Here is a 27,534-nt window from a genome sequence, read left to right as displayed (position 1 = left end):
ATCTATCGTCAATCGTTTTCTCATTGATTTTGCGATAATCGATAACTACACGCCATTTTTGTTTGCCTGAAGCGTCAATTTTTTTTGGGACAATCCAAACTGGGGATGACCAAGGGCTAGGTGAAGGGCGAATTATGCTATCATTAAGCATTTGAGAGATTTGATTTTGAATTTCTTGTTTATGAACATAAAGATAACGATAAGATTTAGTGTACACGGGTATTTCATCTGTGGTCTTAATTTCATGCTTTACTTCGTTAGTAAAAGTTAATTGTGAATTTGGTTTATGCAGAACGTCTGAAAATTGTTTGATGACATTTTTTAATTATTTTCTTTCTCCTTGATTGAGATGTTGAGAACGGATTAAAGAAAAGTCGCAATCTGAAGTTTCAAAGTCGCAATCCGAAGTTTCAAAGTTAAAGATTTCTGAATGTACTTGTTCAATATTAAAAATTTCAAAATTTTGAGAATTAAAGATTTGAGCTTTTTCTTCAATTGAGAAAGGGTCAAATTCTATAATTATACTTTCCTTAGACAAATTACGAATTTCCAATGGAACTGTACTGTTTTTCACTAATAAAAGCGAAGGTGGAATTTCAACTGTTCCGTTATGTATATGAGGCAAAAAGAGTTCTGTTCCTTCAGGAAGATTAGTGTAAATATTCTTTACAATAATTGATGTAGGTGGAATTTCAATTTTTTGGAGATCAAAATATTCACGATAGTATAAAGGAATTTCTGTGAAATTGTTACACAACTTTTGTTCTGATAATTTTACATCTAAACCTAATTTTCTCAAGTCTCTAAGTCCTATTATACCGTCAAAATAATCATGGAAATTATATAGTATAAACTCTAATTCGTTGTTAATACCAAACTCTTGTAAGAGGGGAATTTTTGATTTGAATTGAGTTTTTGAGTTGCCTGTGCAAGTTACGAGGGTATGTTTAGAAGTATAAATTGAATTTGGAAAGTATTGTTCGGCTAGAATTGGTCGAATTAAAGATGTATGACTTCCAGTATCAATTAACAATTTAGCTGGGGGGTTTGTTATAGTGATATAAGGAAGTGAAGTTACTTGGAAACTATTTAGATTTAGGGTGGATTGATTTCCTTGCTGGGTTCTTGAACATTTTCGTTTTCGTTTAGAGGTGCGTTTTCTTCCTCAAAATATTGGGGTTCATAGTATTGTTGTGCAGGTTCACTGCAATATTCTGGAGATTCATACTGAGTGTAGTCAGTATCAGGGTTCTCTGATTGGTCCTGTGCGTATACTGGGGTACCATCAGCTAAGTAGGTTAATTCAGTAAAAGTATATTTGGGTCTTTGGAAATTGTTAAAGTTTCTCGATTGGGTCACAAATGATCGTTGCATGGTATTTTTTGTCGAAGTTGACATAGGTATTGGTGGTCCGGTGGGTCTGTTCGAGTTTTCTTTCGAAAATACATTTTTAGGTTTTCCAAATACTTGACTGTTTGTGGGGAAATGTTGTTTTACTGATCTACTTTGAATGTTAATAGGCTGGCTGGGAAAAGGCTGTTTGAAATTTGCTTGCGCATTGAAGTTTTGTGAAGAATGGGGTTGTACTTGAACAAATGACGGCTGAAATGATGGAAAACGGTTTTCAAACGCTGGGAAACTGTTTTCGACAAAGTGGGGTGTTCTGTTTACAGGTTTATGTTGAAAATGAGGCTTATTCCCAAATTGTGGTTGTTGTTTAGGCTGAGAGTGATAAGATCTTGCGTTGATTTGCTGTTCAACTAACGAATAATTTACAACAAATGTGCTAGCGTCTTCTAAAGTTTTAGGGTTGTGAAACATTAGAATAGTCCTTAGTTCACTAGGAGAATTACTAATTAAAACAGTGACTGATGTTAATTCTGTTTGTTCAATTAATGCTTGCTTGGTAGCATTAGTTAATGTTAAATCAGCAATTATTTTTAGTGAAATTCTGGTTTTAAGCACTTTTAAGCGTTCAATGAAGTCTAACACACTTTCATTTCGATTTTTAGTCATGAAGTTTAATTGTTGAGATAAGACTGATCGATTTACGCGATTGCCAAATTTTTGTCTTAAAGCTGCTTTAATGAGCGGCCAAGTAGTTAAATCTGGTCTACATAATAAGAAATCGCCTGCTTCGTCACAAATTTTAGAGCAAATTGAAGCAAAAACAAATTCTTTTAATGAATCATCTTGAGTATAAATAAAGTATCTTTGATAGAAACTATCTACGCTGGCTATAAAAAATTCTAAATGCTCGCTTTTTCCACTAAATGTTTTTAGTGTGCGCGCAATTTCTTTTGCTGCTGTAAGAGTAGCCATATCTAAATCTATGTTTACGAGAGTAGTATCAAGATTATCTTCCAAATTAATATTTGAAATGTCTAAGATTAGATTATCGATCTGACTTACTGACATTCAAAGTTAAATTTGATGATAAAAAGAAAAAATATAGAAAAATGGTATTTCGCATTAACACACATCAATTTTACAATAAAAGGGTAAAAGAAGGAATCTCACTTACGGTACTTTCTTAGATCCGCAACTGTGGGTTCTCTTCTGTAGGTTCAAAGGTCGATCGCAGCAAACAGTAGAAACTGACGATTTTTTGGGCCTGGCTTCAGGACAGTCTGCTTCCAAATCACAGGTAAAACCGAAAAATCTTCTGAGATCCTACCGACTGCGCCAGTTAAGTAATCTTCCACGCGATAAGTCTTTTAAAAAAACTTTATTACAGAAAAGATTACAACAATAGGTGACTCACAATATGACTGCTTTAAACGAAGATCAATTGCAGACTGACTACGGGCCCTAGCTTGAATCTAGAAAGCGTGATTTTTATATAAACAATAAAATAAGATTCTGCAAAGTCTAATCTAATAGTCAGCATTATCGGAATTATAGGCTACATAACTCACGTGAAATTCTATCCCAATCCTTGCTTTACAGCATTAAGGAGATCAATTTCATACGTTCAATTTTTAATTTTGAGAATGGAAAATGGATCGTACATACTAACACAAAAAGGAAAAACTATATATGATGCTAAGAATAATTTTGTTATAAAATATGATATTGTATATTAAGCCTTAAGTAACACATTTGTTCTTATATTTCATGTAACACTGAGGACTATATGAGAAGGAAGCCAAAGCAGACTATGATGAGCTGTTATCGTTATTAAAATTCTCGATGGGCCTGTACCTTAATGAGTTCCAGGCTAGCCGAATAATTATCGATTGAATAATTGACCCACACCCCAAACATTTATCGGACATTGATCATAATGGTGTTCAGTGATGTGAGATGCGAAGTTTTGCTCATAAGACTAAGCCTCAATTAAATTTTTCTCATTGTTGCAGTATTTTTTGTTCTGCTATTGCCAGAAGCGGATAGAAAGTCGTTGCCACAAAATGTTTTAACCCGGTTACCGGTTTCGGCTCTAAAGCCATCATCAGACCTATTGTACAGAATGTTGTTAAAGTCACATGTCTATACTAAAGCAATATTACCTTGAAAACTTTTAGGTGGTCAGGATCACACAGTCAACACAAAACGCACATTGCACATTACAGAACGCACAGTCAACACCTGCTTTTACACTCAAAATTACAATTAAAATTAAAAATTAAAAACAAACTGTAAAAAGACTACCTAGGTCGGTAATTAAGTTAGTCGGATCTTAAGTTAACATCCATCTTTTTTATAGTACAAAAATTTTTCCTTATCATTATTAGACCGTGTTTGTAAATTTATAGGCATTTTTTGACAGCAAATCAATGTGTTCTTGAAATTTCATTATTAATGTGTAAATACAGGGCAAATAAATTTAGGTTTTTCAATTTTCACATATTCTTAATCGGTAATAAGCGACGTTAGTAGTTTATTAAAGTCGAAGTCAACTTTTGCGTTCAAACAATTCCATCTTGAGCTCATGACAGCCCTATAAATTTCCAGGTTTTCCAACAAATCCAGCTTTTTACCCTTGTTACAAATGTGGAGTGGCTTAAAGTTCTGTTCGAGCTGGAAACAATGATTTGACTCAACAATGTGATTGGCAAACAAAGAGTTGGTGTTAGTAACATCTTTGTTTTTGTATTTTTCAATCAATTTAAGGTGGTCATTCACCCTAGTTTCAATATTACGACCTGTTTGACCTATACAACCTACCCCTTTGACCTTTTACCTATACGCAATCGCAATCATTGCAAGAAAGACAGTACACACCCGGTTTTTTCATAAAAGGTAACTTATCTTTCGTTTTTATAAGATGTTTCCTGAGGGTATTGTCAGTCGTGAATGCCACGTCAATATTACATTCTTCTCGTAAAATTTTTGCTATTTTCTTAGGTATGTTCCCGTAGTAATGTAATGTTCTGAAAGATTGTTGTTCTTTTTCAGCTGAAATCATGTTAAAACATGATATATTATATCGATTTCTTAATTAAATTCGTCTTGACCAAGTGGTATTGTAAAGGCCCTATGGAATAGAGAGTGAAAGCTGACAAACTTGTGTATGTATGGATGGTGACTGTAAAAAGGAATAAGAGTGTCTGTTGTAGTTGGTTTCCTGTAAATTTCGAAGTCTAGGAACTTCGTGGTTATGTTTTACTTTATTAAAAGGTCGAGGAAAGGAATTTGGTTTTCTTTATCTAGCTCCATTGTGAATTTAATACAATGTGCGCTAGAAAATCCTTGATCATGTTAATCTGGCAATCAAATATCAGAAAACAGTCGTCAAAATATCTTTTTGCAAAGTGTTTTTATGCTGATCTTTATCTTTTGAAGAATCTGAGTCAATCATCCTTTCCGCATCGACAGTGTAATAACTAACTCGTTTGAAAACAAGTCCTGGGACTTTAGAGAGGGGCTCATTCCAGTCAGAAGACTTATTATTAATTAGGACATGTCTTTTGAAACTTTTAGAGATTATTTTGAAAACGGTTTAAATCCGTCGTGTTTTGAAATGTATTATTTGCTAAGCTCTAATAATAAAAATGTTAGTGATTTAAACCAACTAGTCTTGAAAATAAGTGATATTAAAGAGCGTGTATTATTTAATTAAATAAATCTGCAAAGTAAATTTTACATTTCGGACGGAATAAATTTTCGGCCTCGTAAAGATCTTTTGAAAAACAAATTTGACAAATTTGGTGCTAATCGCACTTGGCCAAATAAGTATTCTAAAAATTGTGAATTTCAGTCCAACAATTATTGTAGAAATAATTATTACAAGAGGCCCAAGTTGAACAAAAATGATTTCTACTATCGAAATGTGTCACAAAAAAAGCAAAATTATTCTAGGTTTGATCAAAATCGGGGTATAAGAAACAGTAATACCGGAAATAATTGTTCACCAAAATGTAAAAATTTTAATCGAGGTAGCAACAAGTTTTACAATTTTGGACAAAATAAGAATTTTTTTACACATCAGAATCCTAGTAAATGTTAAAATTCAATGTTAAGTATCGATGAAGTTGCTCTAAACTCGACAAACAGTAAAGATAGCAATTTATTGTCAATCAAAGCTTCAATAAATAACGAGGACAATTTGTTTGATGTAATTCTAGACAGAGGATGTGGACGAAATTTAATTGAATTAAATCTTGTAACTAACATGTCTCTATCATCAGAGAGAATCCAATTAACTTCAGTATAATATTATACTGTTAACCCAGTTGGTACTTCAAAAGTAACTCTAAAAATTAACAACATAAAGTTGGATATTGAAGCATAAGTAGTGAAAAACCTTTCTAAACCTCTAATTCTGGGACATCATTTTTTATCGGATTTTATTGCCCAATTATTGATTAAAATAAACTTACTTATACTTTGAATAATTCACCGAATAACAATGGTGATGAAGTGACAGTCCAGCTATATCGACCTGATTTTGTTGTGGATTCTAAACACCAAATTCAAAAAGAATATCTAATGGGTGTAGAAATAGCTGACGTCGGAAAAAGAGTAAAACCTATAATAAAATTAAAAGTTGCGCGAAAATATATTATAATACCAAAAACGCAAATTATGTTACGATTGAAAACCTCAAATAAGGTGCCTGATTTAACGAAATGCAATTTTGTTAAAAGAGAGTTACTTATTACTAAGGTTAGGTTATTATTTACTTGCTTGAAAAAATCGCGACATTAGTGGAAAATAAAGCAGACTAATTAGTTCTATTTGACGCCGCGTGCCGCTGTGACAGACTTCCTTTATTGCACTCGTCTCGGCGCATCGCACGCGAAGGTGTCAATAAAGAAACTCTCGTTATAATATTTATTTTATTTTTAAATGCACATGATAATTTACCTATATGAAACAACAAGTCGAAATATTGCATTGGCTAAGAATAATTAAATTTTATTTTACTAGAAAAAAAAATTACAACTGTGTGACGCTATTTTTTCGGGAGTTCTAATTAAAATGAGTTTTAGAACCAAAGTTATTGAGAATTGCCTCGGGCGCCACCTGGTTTTAATAAAGTATTTAGAGTTTTCGAAATGTGAACCAGGAAACACAATTCGTATGCCTTGGTAGCTTTTAAACAGCTGGAGACAAAATTCCCGTCAATCTGTGGTAACAGTGGTTCAGGTGGTGACAACGCTAATAAAAGTCAAAAGTACCAATCAACTAACGTTTATTCCTCTTTGCTTAATCTAAAACGCCAGCAAACGTAACTAAACCAATTAATTATTCAGATAATCGTTTCTTAAATCCCCTCCCCTTAACTAGTCAAGCACGAGAGTGAGAGTGTGCAACTTAGTTACGGTATGGGTCGGATGCGATGCGAGACAGGTCAACGGTTAAATGCAGAAAATTAAAAGCCACGCTATGCAGTCAATGTTACAGGAACAAAATGATTCAAAGCTAAAAACGGGGACAAAGCAGGTTTATTATCAATATATATATATATATATATATATATATATATTATCAATTATATCAATCCAATTAATTTTGTCGACGGTATTGGATTTTGGCAACAGCGTACTGAAAATATGGCCTACTTGGTATTTTTTTCGTTTACTGTCTTCACGCATGCAATTATCTACGTTTCTCTGTCAGTTACACGTAATTAGAGAAAGAAATTTTCAAGAAATCTGGAATTTTTATAATAAAAAATGTTTATTCTCAAATAAAACGAAATGGGTTGGATTTAGGTATAGGCAAGTAAATTGAAACTTATAGTAATTTTTAATGCTCAAAATGATTCCGTCATAAAAAATGGGGGTTTCCATTTAAAAAACTTGAGATTTTTCATTTTTTTTAGTGGCAAGTTTATGATTTTTTTTTGACGACCCTGTATACAAATGAGTCGTTACGCACCCTCAGTATAATAAAACGATCCTTCATTTACAATATCCTAAAGTTTCATTGCAAAATGAAATACGGTTTTAACATAGTACAAAAATATGTTGAGCGTTGCAACTGTCACTTTTGTGGAAAAACATCAAATATTTCGAAAACGGCTAGAGATAGACATAGGGCATTCTATACAAAAGTTGGTCAGAATTTTGTGAGGAATCCAAATATGTAATAATATATAGGGTGTTCTATTTAAAATAAGAAAGTTGTGATCGACTTCCGGTATAAGCGGAATGCGGCATCTTGAAAATATTTTAGTTGGATTGGGCATGCCCACATCAGTATCCTACCAAATTTTCAAAACTCTCCTATTTATACTTTTTCCAATATCAATCGAGGTCTTTCGTCGTGGGACACCCTGTATATATATATTATATATATATATATATATATGCATTTCGACATATACACCTCCGACTCGCATAGTTTAACATTCGCACACGCCTCCAAAACGGAGGCGAATTCGAAAAATCGGAGGCCAATACGAATCGACCTTAATAATTTCTCAGGATGTCTCTCTGGCCTCCTGGAGGCCGTACGCAAAATTTATGTCGGAGGCCATTTTAGCAATACACATATACAGTTATACAATGTAGTTCACGAAAATTCCACCACGTGGCGGAGCGATCTCATACGTTTATACAAACGACACATGGACTGTGCGGCATCAACTCCGCATAAAATACCGCTAATCCGACTCAAAAAAGCGGCAACACCGCGGCATAACTCACTGGAGGCCAGTTGATCGAGAGCATATACCAAATTTCGTAGTTGCATATAAGAGTGAGGGGGTTGGAGGCCAAATGATCGAGAGTACATAACGAATTTGAAGGCCACTCAACTTATATTAATATATACTGGGCGTCCTAACTAGTTTGCTGTCTTATACAGAGTGTCGCACCAATATCGGCTTCATTAATTGAATGTGTGATCTTTTAAAAAGTTATGTATCAAACTAAAGCTGACTTGGCATACTCATTTAGAATATTTTCTAGAGAGAGGCACTTTTATTCATGTCGGAAGTAGAGACCAACTGGTTGACTTCATTTTTTTAATTCTGTCTATTATAAGTTTTCGACTTTGATAGTATTGCGCTAACTTGGAAAGGAACCAAAAATTTAAATATTTTCGACCTTCTTTTGAAACAGCAGCATTTCTGGTTATTTGGACGACCTGCATCTCCAAAATTACGTTTAATAGCAAAGAGGGGTTCGAAAAACCGTTTCTTATAAGATGAGATGCACAGATTGATTTTCAATAAAAGTAAATCCTTTATTAATTACAGAATACAGGGTAAGAAATATTGTACTAGACGTTTTTGCATACAACCTAGATTATTTAATAGCTAGGAACATTTCAGAACTTTAGTTGTGTCATATACAATAATAGGCCTGAATGGTATCTCAAAACACACGTTTAGAGATTTTTAAAATTTAATTCACAAACTTGCAAGCGTAATGTCTATTTTAATATTACATTTTATGGTGTTGCACCTTAATTCGAGCACTTCCACCATTAGAAGAATTGACTAGTAGGAGTGCAGTTTTTGAAAAGTAGAAGGATAACCAACTTAAACTTATCTAACTAATTAGCTTTTACTATTTTAAAGTCTTAGTTCAAGCTCTCTAAGTGTTGTTAAAAATGTCAGTATTTTTTTGTACAAAAATGTCAGCCAAAAATGTAAAAACTTTCAAATGGACATAAGTCATTTTTTACTTTTTTACGTTCATTTAATTTGACAGTAATTGAGTACTAGGTTAAGAGCCAGTAAAATAAAAGTATAGTAGTAAAAGTATACCATTCTTGAATGGATTGCTATAAAACTTTAAGACAATATTGTTTGAATACTATTTAGTAGCTAATATCAAAGAATAGCTATGTAACAACAACAGACAGTTGAAAAGAGAAAGCGAATTAGAGAGAGATGGACTCTTCCTACCAAAGTTTAATTGACAATCGACTGATATCGGCTTTGGCCGTTGAATATCAGGAGTTTTATTGGTTATTCATTCAAGTTGTTGAAAAACGTTGCCGTATCTCAGACCACATCAAATATTTGTTTTGAAACATCGGTTTAAAGTTAATAATAGTTAATAAGGACTGATATCTTCCAATGATTAATAGACGAACTTAAAACACTTTGACTCAAAAGAAGTAAACAATGATTATAAGAAATTAGTTTATATTATATTTGATTCTGAAAATTGGATGCAATTTTTATAAGAGACAACCGGCAACATGTTTCCTCTCAACCAAAGGGAAACCGACGTCAGCCAAAAACATCACCCCATCATCAAAGGAATTATGTCCCTTCTTGTTAAAATATGTTAGGCATTTCACATTAATTTTGGATGTTGAATTTGTATTAGCGCCATCCGCTACGTATATTGCATACTGCTGCAATAACAAATTACAATAAGCTGCACATCAAAACATTTTAAGGCAAGTTAATATACAGTGTGCTGCACCTGAAATCCCTCGGATGCATACGGATTTATGTCACGCCCAATTGAAAAAAATAAGTGTCGGTTGGAACAGGCTGTCCCAGAAAATTGTGGTATAGAAAAGATTTGCTTTAAAATTGAACAGCTTGTATACTAAGGTACAGTTTTAAATTATTATGTTTTTAAACAAATTGTATGCACTAGTTATTTGCCATAGCCTTTTTTATCGACCTATGTAGTACTTTTTTTATAAAAGGTTTGACAACAAATTTATAACTTTGATTTATTTTGAGGTGTGTTTATCCCTTACATAAATATTCCCAATTTGCTAAAAGACGGCATGCGTTTTAAGCAATAGACAACATACTAAAAGTTGACATGGCCATGTTGCCAATAGCTGACACTCGCAAAGTTACATTGGTACTCAGTTTCTTCCAAACATAGCTAATTCTCTCTCTCTCTTCACACTGATTTCCGGCTGCCATACTCTAAAGCTCTTTCTTGACGTTCACTACTTCTAATTTCTTCTTTGGTTTTCGGATTTGGAAACTTGGAAACTTTTAACTTGCACGTTTTTTTCTGAAAAAACGTTGCTCGCTAGATGTGTCATTTATTTAAAAAATCGTTCTTACAAACAATAGAACTATTTAAATAAATGTAATATAAAGCATTTAAAAAAATACAACTTTACCACATCTTAAATTTCTGCGGCACTCTGTAAAGTTGACCATGAATTCCACGGATTATAGTTATATGATGGTATTTTTAGGCATAATGCCTGATATTAGACAGTTAGGTTAGGTTACGTTTTTAAACTTTTTCTTCATATTGGCACATGAATATATGTATTAGACTCAGCAAATAGTTTTTGTCTACAAGCATCAAATAATAAAGCATTTTTTTACTTTGTTATAAAAATTACATTTGTGTCAAGTTGATTTTTTTGTAAGAAATCAGTTGACAGACTGAAAATACGAAAGTTTTAGTTTATAGACTGAACAAATTTTAGGCAAGGCTTTTTGACGCTAAAATTTGTTACTTGGTCGTCAAACAAAAATGACAGGCCTTTTTAATCTATAAGCATTATAAGTTAGAACGTTCTTTAATTTGCCACCCTAAAAACTATAATTTGTTTCCCCCAAAAAACTAGAATTTAAAGTTTTAAACAAACAATAGGAAAATTTCCTTTTTCACGACCTATTGAAAAATTGAGGACACTGAAAAATGACCCAACTCAATAAACATTGTTAATCTAAGGAATTAATCACGTTTATAAAATAATAACAATATTGATTGTAAATACTCAACGACTCGTATTATAATTAAAATGAGATAGTCTAGAAATGCAAGTCAAAGTGAAAATTATAAATTAATAAACCATTTATATTTATATTGCAATGTTTGACCAAACTTATTCAGCCATTTATTTTATCAATTTGCTTGAGTTAATGAAGTATTAAAAAAGAAACAAAAATATTGATGTCATTATATTCAGTTATTGTCAGACATGTGTCTAATACTAGAATGAATAACGCAGAAACTATACGATCAGTATATAATATAGAACACCAAAAACTGTCTAATGTGGCTCCTATAGCGATCGAAAAAGAACGAAAATACGGCTGGACTGAATATTAAAATAAGTTTCCTGTTCCAAGAAATCTATTTTTAGCTGTCAAGGCCAAATCAGTCGGCGAACCAGACAGATAAAATTGGCAACTGTGTCGGTGACGCCTACGTCGGTTCCACATGGCGCTGTATATTGCACGGAGGCCAGTAAACCGCCGCATCGTGGAGGCCGGTTACATTTAAACCCATACCGTATATACAACTTTTTTCCTTATAGTTTTTCCTTACCCCTCTGCTGTGACCATGAAAGACCTTGAATTATGAAGCGTAATCATGCAAAATACACTCCTGTAACTATGGCGGTTATAGTGGAGGCTTGGGCGCCTGTGTTATGTATGGAGGCGACTAAGATAGAACTGCATGTATATATATATATATATATTGTTACGATTTTCCCGTGGGTTCACACAAAGTCAATTTAACTGAACAATTAATAAATTTATTAACACGTTAAAACACTCCGTACAATAATTAACACAGCTACTAAAAACACTACTACAATTCCACAATTACTTCGCTATTTAAACTTAACCGCGTTCCCAAATTCACTACTCCCGCGGTTTACACCGCGTCTTTTATATTCGCAAACCACGTTCTAGAATGACCGCGAAACGCTTCGCGATTTACGTCGAATATTAACGATTGTTCCAGGTCCGGCGCTTCCTAACTGTGGCCTACTTTAATACGCGCCCGGCCAGATATTACGGCGCATCGGTTTCATCCCGAAGCGAGCGCTTGTTAAGAACTATCGAGCATAGTAGGTCCAGACCGTAACAATATATATATTTGCATCAAAAATGTTTGAATTTATACTTTCTTGTGATAAATAACATTTACTTATATATATGAGAAATACTCCACAATTATACGAATCTTTTTGCTGAGGAACTGCAATGCTCTCCAAAACGTATTGTTGCGAAGCGAACTTTTGATTATTAGTTAGGATTTCTTTAGTTATTTGTTGTTACCCCTGTATGTCACGTTGCTTTGTTTAAGTTCTACATTCTTTTGTCTGTGTTCTAGAAAATCCTGGCTCCGTTGCTTATATAGAGAGATATAGCTTAATGAGTGTGAGAGAGAAAGTCAATTTCAAGAATATTTGGGAACTTTCTAGAAACCATGGAAGCCTATATAAGCAGCTGAACCAGGCCTGGTTAGTTAGTTGTTGAGTTGATGGTTGTAGTGAAGTCGAAGTTGTCAGATAACGAGGTTAAAAGTCAGTGTCAGTTTATTGTTTGTAAACAATATACAGTGTTGTACAAGAAGTGTGTTATTAAGGAGTACGACGGTACATTTGGTGTCAGAAGTGGGATAGGAGAATCGAAGAAGAGATCCAGAGGAAGACAGAATAAACCGACAAAAGCAGAAGGTGTGTTGAATGCCTGTGAGTACACGACAACAAAGCGCCAAAATGGATAAAGGAATGAAACAACTTATGGAGATGATTCAAGCAATGAAAGCAAGTCAGGACCAAAAGTTCGAAGAGATGAAAGCAAGCCAAATAAGTCAAGAGCAGTTCGAGGAGTTAAAAGCAAGCCAAATAAGTCAAGAGCAGTTCGAGGAGTTAAAAGCAAGTCAGGACCAAAAGTTCGAAGAAATGAAAGCGAGCCAAGACCAAAAGTTCGAAGAAATGAAAGCAAGCCAAGACCAAATTAAAGACCAGTTTCAACAACAAGATGAAAAATTAGACCGAGTAATAAATGAAATAAAAGGAGAAATGGACAACAGGATGGGAATTTTGGAAGAAAAGGTAAATGAGAGGATAAGCGGTATGGAGGAGACCGTTCAGACCTTGCGAGAGGAATTTGACAAACTACAGGAAAAGTCTTCAAAGCCAACCGTAGTCGCCAGTTCTAGTGTCTGCTCAAATATTAAGCCACCAGTTTTCGACGGTAAGACCTCATGGCAGGTTTACAAAAAACAGTTTGAGGCTGCCGCAGAGGCCCACAATTGGACATCAAGTGACAAAGCCACTGCCTTGGTTTTGTCACTTCGAGAAGAAGCACTGGAGATTTTGCAGACTTTGGACTAGAGTCAGTACAAAAACTACGACGACTTAATCCAACATTTAGAGATGAGATTTGGAAATAAGCACCTAGAACAAGTATACGAAGCTCAGTTGTCTAGTAGGACCCAAAGAAGCACGGAAACACTTCAACAGTATGAAGCCGACATTGCTCGATTAGTTTGTCTGGCCTATCCAACGGCCTCTCACGACATTAGAGAGCGAATGGCAGTACGGGCTTTTGTACGAAGTCTTAAAGATTGTGACACAGAGCAAGCAATACGATTAGCGAGATGCCAAACATTCCATGATGCTTTTGCCTACGCTTTGGAGTTTGAGGCGGTCAAGCAAGTATCACGAGGACATACTCGAGTGCGTCAAATCAGAAGCCTTACACCGGAACAGAGAAACCGATATTCCAATTCAGATCACACAATCACTCAGTCAGACTTGAATCGTCAGCTGGAGACATTTCGAAAAGAACTAATGGGAGCGTTAAATAGAAGAAGTCAGAACAACCGAAACGCTCAAACCACCACGTTTACTCGGTCATTGGAATGCTGGAACTGTGGAGAAAAGGGGCACATTCAATCGCAGTGCCGCAAACCTAGAAGAATGCAGAACCAGGAAAACGAAGAGTAGCCAGTTTTCCGGGGCAAAAGCTGGCTACGCAAAACTGTCAAGCCCCACCAACCATAATTAAAGTAGCCCGTCTTCAGCACGAAAACACCAGCTTAATAGTGACCGGTAAGATTTGCGGCCGGGATTGCCAAATGGTTGTTGATACCGGTTCTTGCCATACTACCGTAAGGCATATGTCCGCATAGTGAAACACTGCAGGATTAGCGACACTGGTACAAAGTTTATATTGGAAACTGCCGCTGGTGAGTCAATGCCTGTTCTGGGAATCCATGAAGCTGAAGTGAAGCTTGGGCGGCATGTCTTCAACTATACCGTTTTTGTGGCCAACATAACTGATGACGTCTTAATGGGCTTAGATCTTATGGAGCAACACAAGTTCCAGCTGGATTTGGAGAATAGACTGATCAAGACTGGACAAGACGAGATTGTTATGATGACACCCGAACAAGTTATGCGTGTGAGGAAAGTCACGTTGCAAGAAGATGTCAACTTACCTGCAAGATCAGAGACCATCGTTAAAGTTAATTTGGATAGAAAAACGGAATTGAGCAAACTTCAGCTGATAGAACCGAGTTATGAAGAGGAAGATGATGCTGTGAAGAAGGGAGTTCTTGTAGCCCGCACTCTAGTCCAGCAGAAAAACGGCCAAGCATACGTAAAAGTCGCCAATTTGAAATGTGGCCAAAGATTAAAAAAAGGCGATATAATAGCCAAATCCGAACCAGTACTTATGGTGACTAAGGAGTCGCACGAAACAAAACCAAACCCCGACAGTGACCTTCCTGAGTGTTTGGTGCACTTAATGAAAAAGACGAGCTCAATTTTGACTGATCAAGAAAAACAGCCTTTTGGCCGTTTGCTTCACGACTACAAGGACGTGTTCGCCTTAAATGAAACGGATTTGGGAAGAACTCATTTAGTGAGGCATAAAATTGAAACAGGGGATTATTTGCCCATTAAGCAAAGACCCAGACGACTCCCATTGGCTAAGCAGGCAGAAGTGGTAAATCTTATACAGGACATGGCGGATCGCAGCGTCATTGAGCCATCCACCAGCCCTTGGAGTTCTCCTGTGGTACTTGTTACTAAGAAAGATGGGTCGACAAGATTCTGCGTGGACTATAGAAGACTAAATGAATTTACTAAGAGAGACAGTTATCCCTTGCCCAGAATAGATGACACCATAGACACTCTGGCTAACGCAAAGTGGTTTTCCACCTTGGATCTAAAAAGTGGATACTGGCAAGTGGAGATGGATCAACGGGACAAAGAGAAAACTGCCTTCTCAACTGGAAATGGCTTGTGGCATTTTAACGTCATGCCTTTTGGACTTTGCAATGCTCCGGCAACCTTCGAAAGATTAATGGAAACTGTTCTACGAGGATTGACTTGGAAAACCTGTCTTGTTTATTTAGACGACATCATTATTATGGGCAAAACATTTGAAGAACACCTGCAAAACGTTGAAGAAATCTTCAAGAAGTTCAGAGGGGCAAACCTGAAATTAAATCCGAAGAAGTGCAGCTTTTTCCAAGAAGAAGTCGAATACTTGGGACACGTTATATCGTCAAAAGGAGTAAAAACCGACCCGAAGAAAACTGAAGCTGTAAAAAATTGGCCTGTTCCGAAAGACAAGCACGAATTAAGAAGTTTTCTGGGATTGTGTTCCTATTACAGAAGGTTTGTTCGTGGATTTGCTGATATAGCCAGACCCCTACACAAATTGACGGAGAATAACCAGCCCTTCGAATGGACTACAACATGTCAGGAAGCCATGGAAGAACTGAAAGTAACCCTTTGTTCTCCACCAGTTTTGGCTTTTCCACGACCTGGGGAAGAGTTTATTGTGGACACAGATGCTAGTAATATTGGTTTAGGCGGAGTTTTATCTCAAATCCAAGATGGTGAAGAACGAGTGATCGCCTATTTCAGCAAATCACTATCAAAGCCAGAGAGAAATTATTGCGTAACCAGGAAGGAGCTGTTAGCCGTAGTGAAAACAGTCGAGCAGTTTCACAAATACCTGTACGGACAACGATTCAGACTAAGGACGGACCATGCCTGTCTGAAATGGCTATTTCAATTCAAAAATCCAGAAGGATAAATAGCTCGATGGTTGCAAAGACTTCAAGAATATGACTTCCAGATTGTCACGAAGACCTTGTGTGGAAGGTTGCAATCACTGTAAACGCCTGGAGATAGCTGAATTTGGAAAGCCTTGTCGAAGGACCGCTCTGAAAAATGACATCGCATGGGATCGGGAAAATTTGGCTGCCGATCAACGAGAAGACCCCGATTTAGGACAGATAATTAACTGGAAAGAGCTTGGAGAAAGACCAAATTGGGAGGAGATTTCCGCTAAGTCTCCAACATTAAACGGATATTGGGCATTATGGGAGTCCCTTATTATTGTTGGAGATTTACTAAAAAGAAAATGGGAAAGTCCGGATGGGAAAGAAGAACGACTACAGGTAGTTCTGCCAAGAAACCGAGTTAGTGACGTACTGAAAGAAGCCCATAGTGGAATTGGTGGAGGGCACTTTGGCATCAACAAAACGTTAAATAAAGTTAGTTAACAGCAGCGGATTCCAAGCCGGTGATCAGGTTTGGTTATACAATCCAGCTCGAAAGAAAGGAAAGTCACCGAAGCTACAGAGGTCATGGGAGGGACCCTACGACGTTATAAAGCGTCTGAACGACGTCGTCTACAGAATACAGCGGGGATATCGGGCGAAAATGAAAATAGTTCACCTGGATCGACTTGCACCTTACCGACCACCCAAAGCTGGTGAAGTTGATGATCGGGACGATCAACTCTGGGAGGGGGGCAGTGTTGCGAAGCGAACTTTTGATTATTAGTTAGGATTTCTTTAGTTATTTGTTGTTACCCCTGTATGTCACGTTGCTTTGTTTACGTTCTACATTCTTTTGTCTGTGTTCTAGAAAATCCTGGCTCCGTTGCTTATATAGAGAGAGATTTATGTTATAGCTTAATGAGTGTGAGAGAGAAAGTCAATTTCAAGAATATTTGGGAACTTTCTAGAAACCATGGAAGCCTATATAAGCAGCTGAACCAGGCCTGGTTAGTTAGTTGTTGAGTTGATGGTTGTAGTGAAGTCGAAGTTGTCAGATAACGAGGTTAAAAGTCAGTGTCAGTTTATTGTTTGTAAACAATATACAGTGTTGTACAAGAAGTGTGTTATTAAGGAGTACGACGGTACAGTATTTTGTTGGTTTCTTATGAGAAGGAAATTTTTTATTAAATATCTGTATAAAGTGCTCCAATTCATTTTTTTTTCTCATTTTTTTCTTTGAGGTTACTAGGGTTTTCTGCCGAATTTAAATAATGAAATGTCCCTTTTTGAAAATTTACGTACACCAAAGTCCAGTGTTGAGCTCTCTGGTTTATAGGAATTAAAATTTCTGTGGCTTTTTCTAATAATGCCAAGTTTGCATCTTTTGCTTTGGGTATAATACCTTACCTAATGTCATTTACAAGCCCATTACATAAAAATTTTAAATTTGTAAAATCGTTTAATTTCGTGAAATCTTTTTGCTTAACATAAATTTTACTGTTAGCTGCCTTATAATACGAACCAATCTTTTTTATTCTTTTAGACTTTCTATATGTTCCTTTCTAAGTGAACTTTCTATAAGAACTTTCTATATGTTCCTTTCGTTTTCTTTTATTTACACGGCACGATTTTCTACTAATCTGAAATTGTACCGTCCGATGTGTAGCCAAAACTTACTCCCGTACTTTCCTACAAAACCTTGAAGGACTTCATTTTTTAAGTAATTAAAATAATTTTCTATTGGCGCATTCGACATTTGCGGTTTTACTATAATTGACTTCCACAAAGGCAAATAAGTAACGTATCTTTTTAATAGAATATTTAAAAAAATGGGATTATAATATTTATTCAGATTATTAACGCCATCGTTACATATAGTTTTTGAAATACCCTCTCTAATTGAGGAAAAGTTCAAAAAGAACTTCGATTTACTATAGAAATTATCTCTTTGATCAAAAATTGTTGGTTTTTTCGGCTTCGTCTGAATAAATTTCATCCTTTAGATGTACGTGCGAGTGGACGTTAAGTTCTAATATACATTTTTCTGCGTTTTCCACTGATAAGCAGTTAAATTTCGAGTCAAGTAAATTGGTGAGGTATTCAAAAAACATTTCTAACTCATGAATGTTGCTCATGATGGTCATTGAGGCTAAAGTTTCTTTGAGTAAATTCCTAAAATTTTTTTCTTTAAAATGTTCATTTACTAATGATGAAAAAATTTTCATCATATGGGCGCAACAGAACTGTATTGGAGTAATATTGCTGTTAATAGAAATATTTTTGTAACTTAATTCATAACAATAGTTAATGTACACTAAGAGTGTTTGTTCATTAAACGAATTACATACGGCATGTATTTCCGCAAGAGAAAATTCGATCAAAAATTGGCCAACTATTTTTAAATTTAAGCCAATAACTTTTAAATTTTAATAACCAGTTACCTATTGAATTGGTATCATGAGTGGACGAGATTAATGCGATCACTGTACAAACGCATCTGTTACCCAATGTGGCCGATCCGATTTGAATAAAGACGCTGACACATATGTCCGGGACGTGTCAGGACCGAGCGTCGGACAAGTGACGCCCGTGCTCCGGCCCGTTCCTCTAGTAGCCACACATAACCGAGGATCGTCCGCGTTTCTGTTATTCGCTGTACAGAGTCGGAAGTGGCGGTATGTGTTTCTGTTTGTGAAAGTTGTGAATATGTTCGCTGATTTTCGTAATAGTGAATTAGGACTTATAGCACTTGCTTTGGAAGAAGAAGAAAAAGAAGCTAGGCAAAAAAAAAGAAGAAATATGTGGATCCACATTGCCTGGGAAAACAGGCCCGTACACGGAGAGTTTCGAACGTTATTTCCTCATCTCATGGATGATGAGACAAAGTTCTATGAATGTTTTAGGATGACGCAACACACCTTCAGCCAACTTTTAAACAAACTTGAACCTAAATTGAGAAAAAGCGACACTTTTTGGCGGGTCTCAATTTCACCCAAAGAACGTTTGGCTGTTTTCTTAAGGTAGGTTCGGCTGTCGATGTACTCAGCATTTCCACCCCGAAACTTCAGTTTCCGCATTTACATAAGTTTTCACCAGTCTCAGATACACAAAGACATATTTTTTTCCAAACTATTTTTCTCGACGTTTCACATCATTTTGAGTCATTTGAACAAAAAAAAGGTCGATTAGCAACGCCACTACTACGTAAACTTCCACTACCTACGTAAGTTGAAGAGTAAACAGCAGTTAGACAAAAAAAAATATTAAGGATAGCATTTGTATTTTATTCTTTCAGTATTTAAAAGATACATTATTTAGTAAAAAATATGCTTGAATTTCTACAATCCTAAGAAAAACATTCCAGGACGACTCTGTGAATTATTTTCCACAGGTGATACTGGCGAGCATGCGGGGGCGCTTGAAGAATAATGGTTTTGGTTATTTATACAGGCATTCTGTAAATCTCCTTGCTGATTCATGCTCTGCAGAGAAGCGTTTGATGACTCGTTTTCCACAGGTGAAATATATGGTGTGGATATAGATCTTGGTGACAAATACGAGTATGATGGAGGGGATTGATGGATCTGCTCATTATTCATGAGTTGTTTCAGCTCAAGCTCTTATACAATGGAAAAAATCTTACTTTTAGCTTCATGAAAAAATAGTGGGTTCAACGATTTTAGGGCTGGTGCTACACCGGCCAAAAAAGCATCAAGAGGGGTTTGGAATTCCCTCTCCATTAGCGGTCTCTTAGCTTGTTTTTCAGCTTCTTTCTCTGCCAAAATGTAAGCCATGAGTTGGCTTGATGCAGATTCTTTTGGTAGCTGACGCTGAAGTTTCCGTTTCATACATGTGTTCTTCTTATGTAAAGTGACAGAAGACTCAGGTTGGTTCTGTGTTTCACTATTCTGAGTTTCAATGCTTGGTTATTCATCAGCGTTGTCTTGCTGCGTAGAATCTTCTTCTACAACAATAGACTGTTCCTCTTGCGCATCTATATTATATTCTTCATCATGTTCATTATTTCCTTGCGCGAAAGGAATATTGGACATTGTCTCTCGTTCCGCCATGTAGGGCAGTAAAAATGTTAAAATATCTTCATACTTATATTTATGTTGACGAACAGCAGCTTGTCCTGAAACAGTTTTCCTTTTCTGCAGCGTCTTCCTTAGTTGGTCACGAACGGATGTCCACTTTTTTTTTGCATTCCTCTTTTCCACCTGTAACAAAAAAAAAACTTACTTCATTTCAAAAGCTTGCAAATACTGCAAATATTTTACAAATTATTGAGTACTTCTGAACCTGTGAAGTTCAATATTTTTTTTTTCAGATTCCTTCCTGCAGGAGATTCTTTTAAAACTATATCCTTCAGCTACAGAATGGGAAATTCCACAGTTGGAGCCATCATCCATGACACCTCTAGAGCAGCAATTGATGTTTTGTTAGACGAGGTGATGCCTGTGCCGAATGAGGAAAAATGGAGTGCAATAGCTGAGGAATTTTGGACACAATGGCAGTTTCCAAACTGCATTGGAGCTTTAGATGGAAAGCATGTAACAATACAGGCTCCAAACAACTCAGAAAGCCTCTATTGGAATTACAAAAAAACATACTCAATTGTCCTTCTTGCTCTGGTTGATCCGTGTTACAACTTTATTGCAATAGACGTGGGGGCGTACGGAAAAAACTCCGATGGAGGCATTCTAGTAAATTGAAATCTTGGAAAGTTGTTGGACTATAATACGCTTAACGTACCAAAGGTTAAAACTTTACCCGGAAGTGATATTGAACTTCCAATGGTAATTGTAGGCGATGAAGCTTTCTCTCTCAAAACATATCTCATGAGGCCATACCCTGGCAGGAGCCTAACAGATGACAAAGTTATATTCAATTATCGTTTGAGTAGGGCCAGAAGGATATCCGAAAACGCATTCGGTATCTTACAACAGAAATTTCGAATATTTAGAAGAATTCTTCAGGGAGATCCTAAAAACCTTACAAATATTGTGTCCGCTGCATGTGTGATCTATAACTTTATTCGTAAAATGGAAGGCTATAGTGTGCCCGAATAGAGAATGGACCAACAGGAAACTGCTGCAGGATCAAACCTTCGAAACCTACCTCGAATTCGTGGAAGATCGGCTGATGCTGCATTTGCCGTACGAGACCAACTGAAAAACTTCTTGAATTCTCCACAAGGGAGGGTGGAATGGCAAGAACTCGCCTTGGCGATATAACGACTAACAGGAAGAAATAACCTCTGTTTGCAAAATATCACATAAATAAATATCTCTCTGGTATTAAAATATCTTATTATTTTTATCTTGCCTTTGGCTTGCAAATCTATTGCAATCTTCTTCCATACTCTATCTTTGTAATCCGTATTCCTGTATTTTTCATTTGTCTGGTCATAAAGAACATGAAATTTTCGAACTTCTTCTATCAGTCTTTCAACATCCATTTTTGGAACACAAAAGTCTTAACAGTTGCACTACAATTCCAACCTCGCGTATACCGTCACCTTCACGTGAAAAATTAAACAAAACGAATTCCGTCCGGTACGCTCTCGTCACGCCGACGTTCCTCGAGCACGGTCCGGTGATGTGTGGATCGATACATTTATTTCAATGGCTTATTTCTTTCACCGGGTGACGGCCGATACTCGGACGTGTCACGGCACGGACACGTTCCGGGCATGTGTGTCTCGGCATTAAGACCGGCGTAGTATAATATGCGCTTCTCGGTTTCGAACCCTTCAAATATAGATGGCTGTCTTACTACAGTTCCAGTGGCGTCAAGAAATAAAACTGTTTTCTTATTTTCTGATTTTTTCGTTTCGTGAATTATCATTTCATTTTGTTCCTTAATATGTATACAGTTAGTGGTTCGCCAGTAAACTGTATATACTCTCTGTGTACTCTACCTAGCAGATGAGTGTCTATTTTATCGTCAACGTCCCGGTCTTTCCTTCCTTTAAATTCCGATTTTATATTTTTATAAACACTATCAGATTTTATTCCTTGCAGATTTTTTGATTCTAATAATGTTGTATCCGCAACAAGCACGTTTCGCATTCTTATCTGAACCATATTTTTATCAGAATACAGTTTTCCAACTAAATTTCTTTCAACTCCTCGTACTTGTCGCGTTAAGTTATCCGTGTGTGAGAAATTAAACGAAGAACTATATACCTTAAATTCGTATAAACCGGTCACTGTAGGGTTAATTAAATTGCAAACAACTTTAAATGTTTTACAAGAGTAATGCCCGCAATACCCGTAAACTTTAATCGATTTTAAATTAATTCGATAAGATTTACTATAAAAATGACACGTGCTATTGACTTCTTTTATTTTCTCCTTTAGAAAATACACATAAACCTTCTCGAAATTTTAACTGCCCAGTTGCATCACAAATAACTGTTTAAACTTTTATTTGAAGGATTAAAAATATTTTTTGTATTTTGAGGTAAAATTTTGACAGAATTTGAATTTTTCCGTTGTACGTCAAAGAATGTTTTTTCCGCATATTGCAGCACGTCAATTTCGTCATCCGTGGAGATAATTATTTTCCTGTCTCTCTTTTGCGCAAAAAATGATACCCTTTTCAACAATTTCCGATTTTTCTACAATTTCTGTTCCCGTAATAGTGCTTGAAAAAGTTTCTTCGTGCAATATAAAAAACAACCTAATTTTCCCTGAATTTTTAAGCAAAACCCGTTTAACATTGTATACATTGTAGTATTGTACATGTAAGTATCAATAGCAGCTTGTCGCATTATTTCAGAATCTAATGACAAGTTGCATGCATCACTGTAAGAATGCCCCGATTGACTAGACAAACGCGCGATTTTTTGAAAATCCGTTTTAGTTTTACGAGAAGTCATATTAAAAACCAAATAAAAACACAGTCACAAAACATGCAATAATAAAAAACTACTACTACTTAGTAGACACTTTATGGCCAACCAAATACCAAACTCAAACAAACAATAAAAAAACTGTAAACATGCACAAACACACTGAACTTAAAGTATGAACGAAAAAAAATCTACAATCTACTATAACACATGCAGGTATTAAAAACAAATAAAAAAAAACTAATTATGATCTAAACGAAATACTCGTAAATCGTAATATCTAATCTACAAGATCGTGCAGGGTTAACTTGCGTATTTCCAAATATCAAAAATGTAAATGCTAGAAAGTCGTTCTTATATTCGCTAACAAAACCAATTCAACCACTTCGTCAGATATATTCAGAGCAACTAAACTAAGCCTAAAAACGTTAAAACAAAAGCATGCAAGCAGCAGCAAGACGTGAGGAAAAGAAATAAATAATACGATATGACTCTTAGGCCCGGTTGTAAAAACTAAGATTAAACTGAGTTCCGTATGAAAACCAAGTTTATCCTAAAAACAGTGTTGCAAAACAGCGGTTTACATCTTAAACCTGGTTTTGACCTACGGTTTCAGTAAATCGTCGTTTTTCTTGGATTACTCGTACAGAGGTATTAAATTACGTTTCCTGTTTACTAGAAAATGAACTTACAGATGATGAAGATTTTCTAGAACTAGTTAATATCTTGCAAGAAGGACCAAGAAGGCGTCGCGTTTTCAGAATAAGGCAAAATCATTTCTTACAATGGAATGAGCAACAGTTTTTAATGAGATTTCGTCTATCAAAACAGACATTCAGATTTATTTTTAGCGAAATAGAGCCCTTAATAGCCTTGCCCACACTTAGGTAAGTAAAAGTATTGTCACGTTACAAAATTACAAAATATAACTAGATATTTTACTCCTAATTTTTCCTATCCTAAAATACACAAGTTACAATATATTTGATTTCTTTTAGCCATCATGCAGTAACTCCAGAAGAAATGTTATTAATGACACTCAGATTTTTTGCAACTGGTAGTTTTTTTCAAGCTGTGGGTGATTTTATTGGTGTCGACAAAGCAACTGCCAGCAGACTATATGGAGGGTGGTCCGAGCTCTTGCAAGTTTATACAATCAATTTATCCAGATGCCTGAACATGCTGAAGCATTGAGAAAGGTCTCACAGGGCTTTTACCACATAAGTCGTTTTCCCAAATGTATTGGTGCACTAGATTGCACCCATGTAAAAATATTATCCCCGGGTGGTGATAAAGCAGAACTTTATCGAAACAGAAAAGGTTTCTTTTCATTCAACGTTCAAGCAATCTGCAACTCAGAATGCTTTTTCCAAGATGTAGTATGTCGTTGGCCAGGATCCACCCACGATGCATTAATTTTTCAAATTCTAATGTACGACGCAGATTTGAAAGAGGTTATTTTAATAATCATTTATTAGTGGATATGGAGTAACAAATTATCTGATTAATCCATTGAATAATCCTGTAACAGCAGCTGAAAATCTTTTCAATGCGTCTCAAATAAGAACCCGAAACCCAATAGAACGATGCTTTGGAATATGGAAAAGAAGGTTTCCTATTTTATCATTTGGTATTCGTATGAAAACTGTTAAAGTAGAGGCCATCGTTATAGCAACAGCTGTCTTACATAATGTCTCTAGACGCTTACAAGATCCCGAACCTGAACTAGATGAAGATGAAATAAGGCAAATTGAAGTAGTAAACAACATTCAAATTGAGGAATTTAGACAGGCAAATAATAGGATAAATGTAAATAACATTGTTAGACGCCAAATAATATATGAATATTTTGCCCAACTGCAATAGAATTACTTGTAAAACTATTGGTGTTTATTTTATCAATTTCCTTGAAAAATGCTTATTTAAATGCCATTTTGTCAAGCTTGTACATATGTACCTATATTATTAAAAAAATAACACTAAAAAGTAGCCAGAGTTTCCATTTATTGCATTTTATTATTGTCACGATCTGATTTTTGGTCGTGACGCGGGAACGTGTAGGCTGGGGTCGTAGTCAAGTTAAACTCAAAGATTGGATAACAAAAACAACAACGTTTTTTCACAGAGTAAAGTTGCAGACTGATTTTATACACATTGTCAGACACAAGTTGGCTTATTTATAAATTACAGGTTTGTACTTACATGATAATAAATGCACAAACCATTTTGGACCGAGTTCCCTTAACTTTCGCGACCGAACCGTTTAGTTTTGCGGATAATTTCTGACTCCCCTTTTCCTACATTTCTCTGGTATTTATTGTAAGGTATTGCGATCCCTTAATCAGTTCAATTTCTTAATTGCTTGTCTAAGCACTTGGATCATTGCCCGAACAATCGATGACTTATTGCTGACTGGCGATTGCAACACCTTAGCTAGCTTCCGTTCTAAAAGGTTCGATTGCTTACTTTTCAATTTGAGTGGTCAACGACTTGTTTCGGTCAATGGTTGATTTTTTGCTGACTAAGTAATTAACGAAAATCTACTTGTGCCATATTAAATATAAAATAAATTAGAAAAACAAATTACTTATACAAAGACAAGTAGGTAATTAACTCTTTAAATTTTGTAGAAGTGCCAGTTTTTGTAATTGATGTAATTCTTTCTTCATTTTCTGTTCTTCCAACAGATTTTCGATACGCAATTTACTTTCATTTTTCATAACTTCTATTCTGACATCCGATTCTTTTCTCATATTTGCTAGTTCCAATGTATGCTTTTCTTCCAAAAATTTAGCTTTCAGTTCTCCTTCTCGATCAATCCAAATTTGTTTGTCATTTTCTGAAATAGCTTTTGCTTCAGCCCACTTGCTAACTTTTTATTACTTCATTTTCCTTTCTTTCACTATTGCTTTTTCCTATAATTTTTAAATGATGTTATTTTCAGAAAATGTAAATAAAAAATATGCTTGTAATTATTACCTGGCTTTAAAATTGCAGATTTGGGAGTTTTCAACATCTTGGGTGTATATTTTGCCCAACTTGTGCTTTGCTGTTCTTCAATTGTAACTTCAGATGATTGCTTGGATGTTACATTATCTCCAATCACTGTCATATTGTGTTGTATTAAATATCTGACTAATTGGGGATAAATTAATGGCCATATTCAAGAGGGCAGAGTACTATGTAGCTGCTAACATTATTGTTATGAAAACAAAGAAAACCCCATCATATAATTTTGAAAAATTGTTTCGTAGATCTTACAAAGAGCTTTACCGCCTTGAATCTGCACAATATTGTTAGTTACATACCTGTTAGTGGAATGTCATCAAATTCCAATACAGTAAGTTCATTGAGATTCTCAGATATTGCAATATTACCTGAAAAAATTGTTATGTTTTATTTATAATACTATATACCTACTTTCAAACAGCAGCTAAATAAAATAATTTGAGTCCTGCCTTTTGTTAAGTAACAACTTGATGTACATATTATATCTGTCATGTGCTTACCATCCACACTAGTAGCTATTTCTATATTACTGGTTTGAATTTCTGGCATCACTCGAGGCATCACTTTATTCTCTGATATATCATTTTCTATTTAAAAAATATTGTCACGATCTAATTTTTAGTCGTAACGCGGGGACGTGTAGGCTGGGGTCGTAGTCAAGTTAAACTCAAAGATCGGATAACAAAAACAACAACGTTTATTCATAGAGAAAGATTAAATGAATACTGAATTTATGAAAAGCATTGTCAGACATAAGTTGGTTCAATTCAAATTATCTTGTACTTACATGATAATGAATTCACAAACCATTTTGGACGAGGGTAAGTGTCAGGGTAGAGTTCCCTCAACTTTCGCGACCGAACCGTTTAGTTTCCGCGGATAATTTCTGACTAACCCTTCCTTCCAAATTTCTCGGCTATTTATTGTAAGGTATTGCGATCCCTTAGTCAGTTCAATTTCTTAATTGCTTGTCGAAGCACTTGGATCATCGTCCGAACAATTGATGACTTATTGCTGACTGGCGATTGCAACACCTTAGCTAGCTTCCGTTCTAAAAAGGTTCGATCGCTTATTTTGCAACTCAAGTGGTCGACGACTTGTTTCGGTCAGTGGCCGATTATTTGCTGAATAAGTAATCTTCTTAAGAATACTATGCCATAGGAATAATATAAGAAATACAGCTAACCTGATGAGATTGCATCCCCACCAAACTCTGTGGAATGTCCTTGTACCCTTGCTGTACCCAAAATTTCCTGAATATTGTTATCTATGTCATCAATTTTGGTTTTCTTTTCAGGGCCTCCCCCAGTTCCCAATTTTTTCTTCTGAAAACTTCTTTTTTGTCTTTTTTCATGTTTTCATACTTCCTTCTTAGAATTATGGCAGATCGATAAGTTGTGCTGCTTGAATTAAATAAAGTTTCGATTTCAGCCCAGCAACCATTCTTTTCTTTATTGGGCCCACTGTCGGTTTTTTTATTTTCTAATTCACTAGCAAACTTTT

General features: G+C 35.6%; 1 long non-coding RNA gene across 1 annotated transcript in view; it reads right to left on the bottom strand.

The window, feature by feature from the left end:
- Positions 1 to 1,781: 1,781 nt before the first annotated feature.
- LOC145736755 (uncharacterized) overlaps positions 1,782 to 27,534 on the bottom strand; it is a 133,853-nt gene continuing 108,100 nt past the window's right edge. Inside the window, exon 4 of the long non-coding RNA XR_014180095.1 lies at positions 1,782 to 1,793. This is a non-coding gene — a long non-coding RNA (uncharacterized LOC145736755). The remainder of the gene's footprint in view (positions 1,794 to 27,534) is intronic.

The sequence above is a fragment of the Ips typographus genome, linkage group LG12, assembly GCF_016097725.1.
Source record: "Ips typographus isolate SLU linkage group LG12, UJ_Ityp_2.0, whole genome shotgun sequence".
Classification (NCBI taxonomy): Eukaryota; Metazoa; Arthropoda; class Insecta; order Coleoptera; family Curculionidae; genus Ips; species Ips typographus.
Note: the sequence above shows the minus strand (reverse complement) of the source record. Positions and strands in the feature narration are given on the sequence as shown.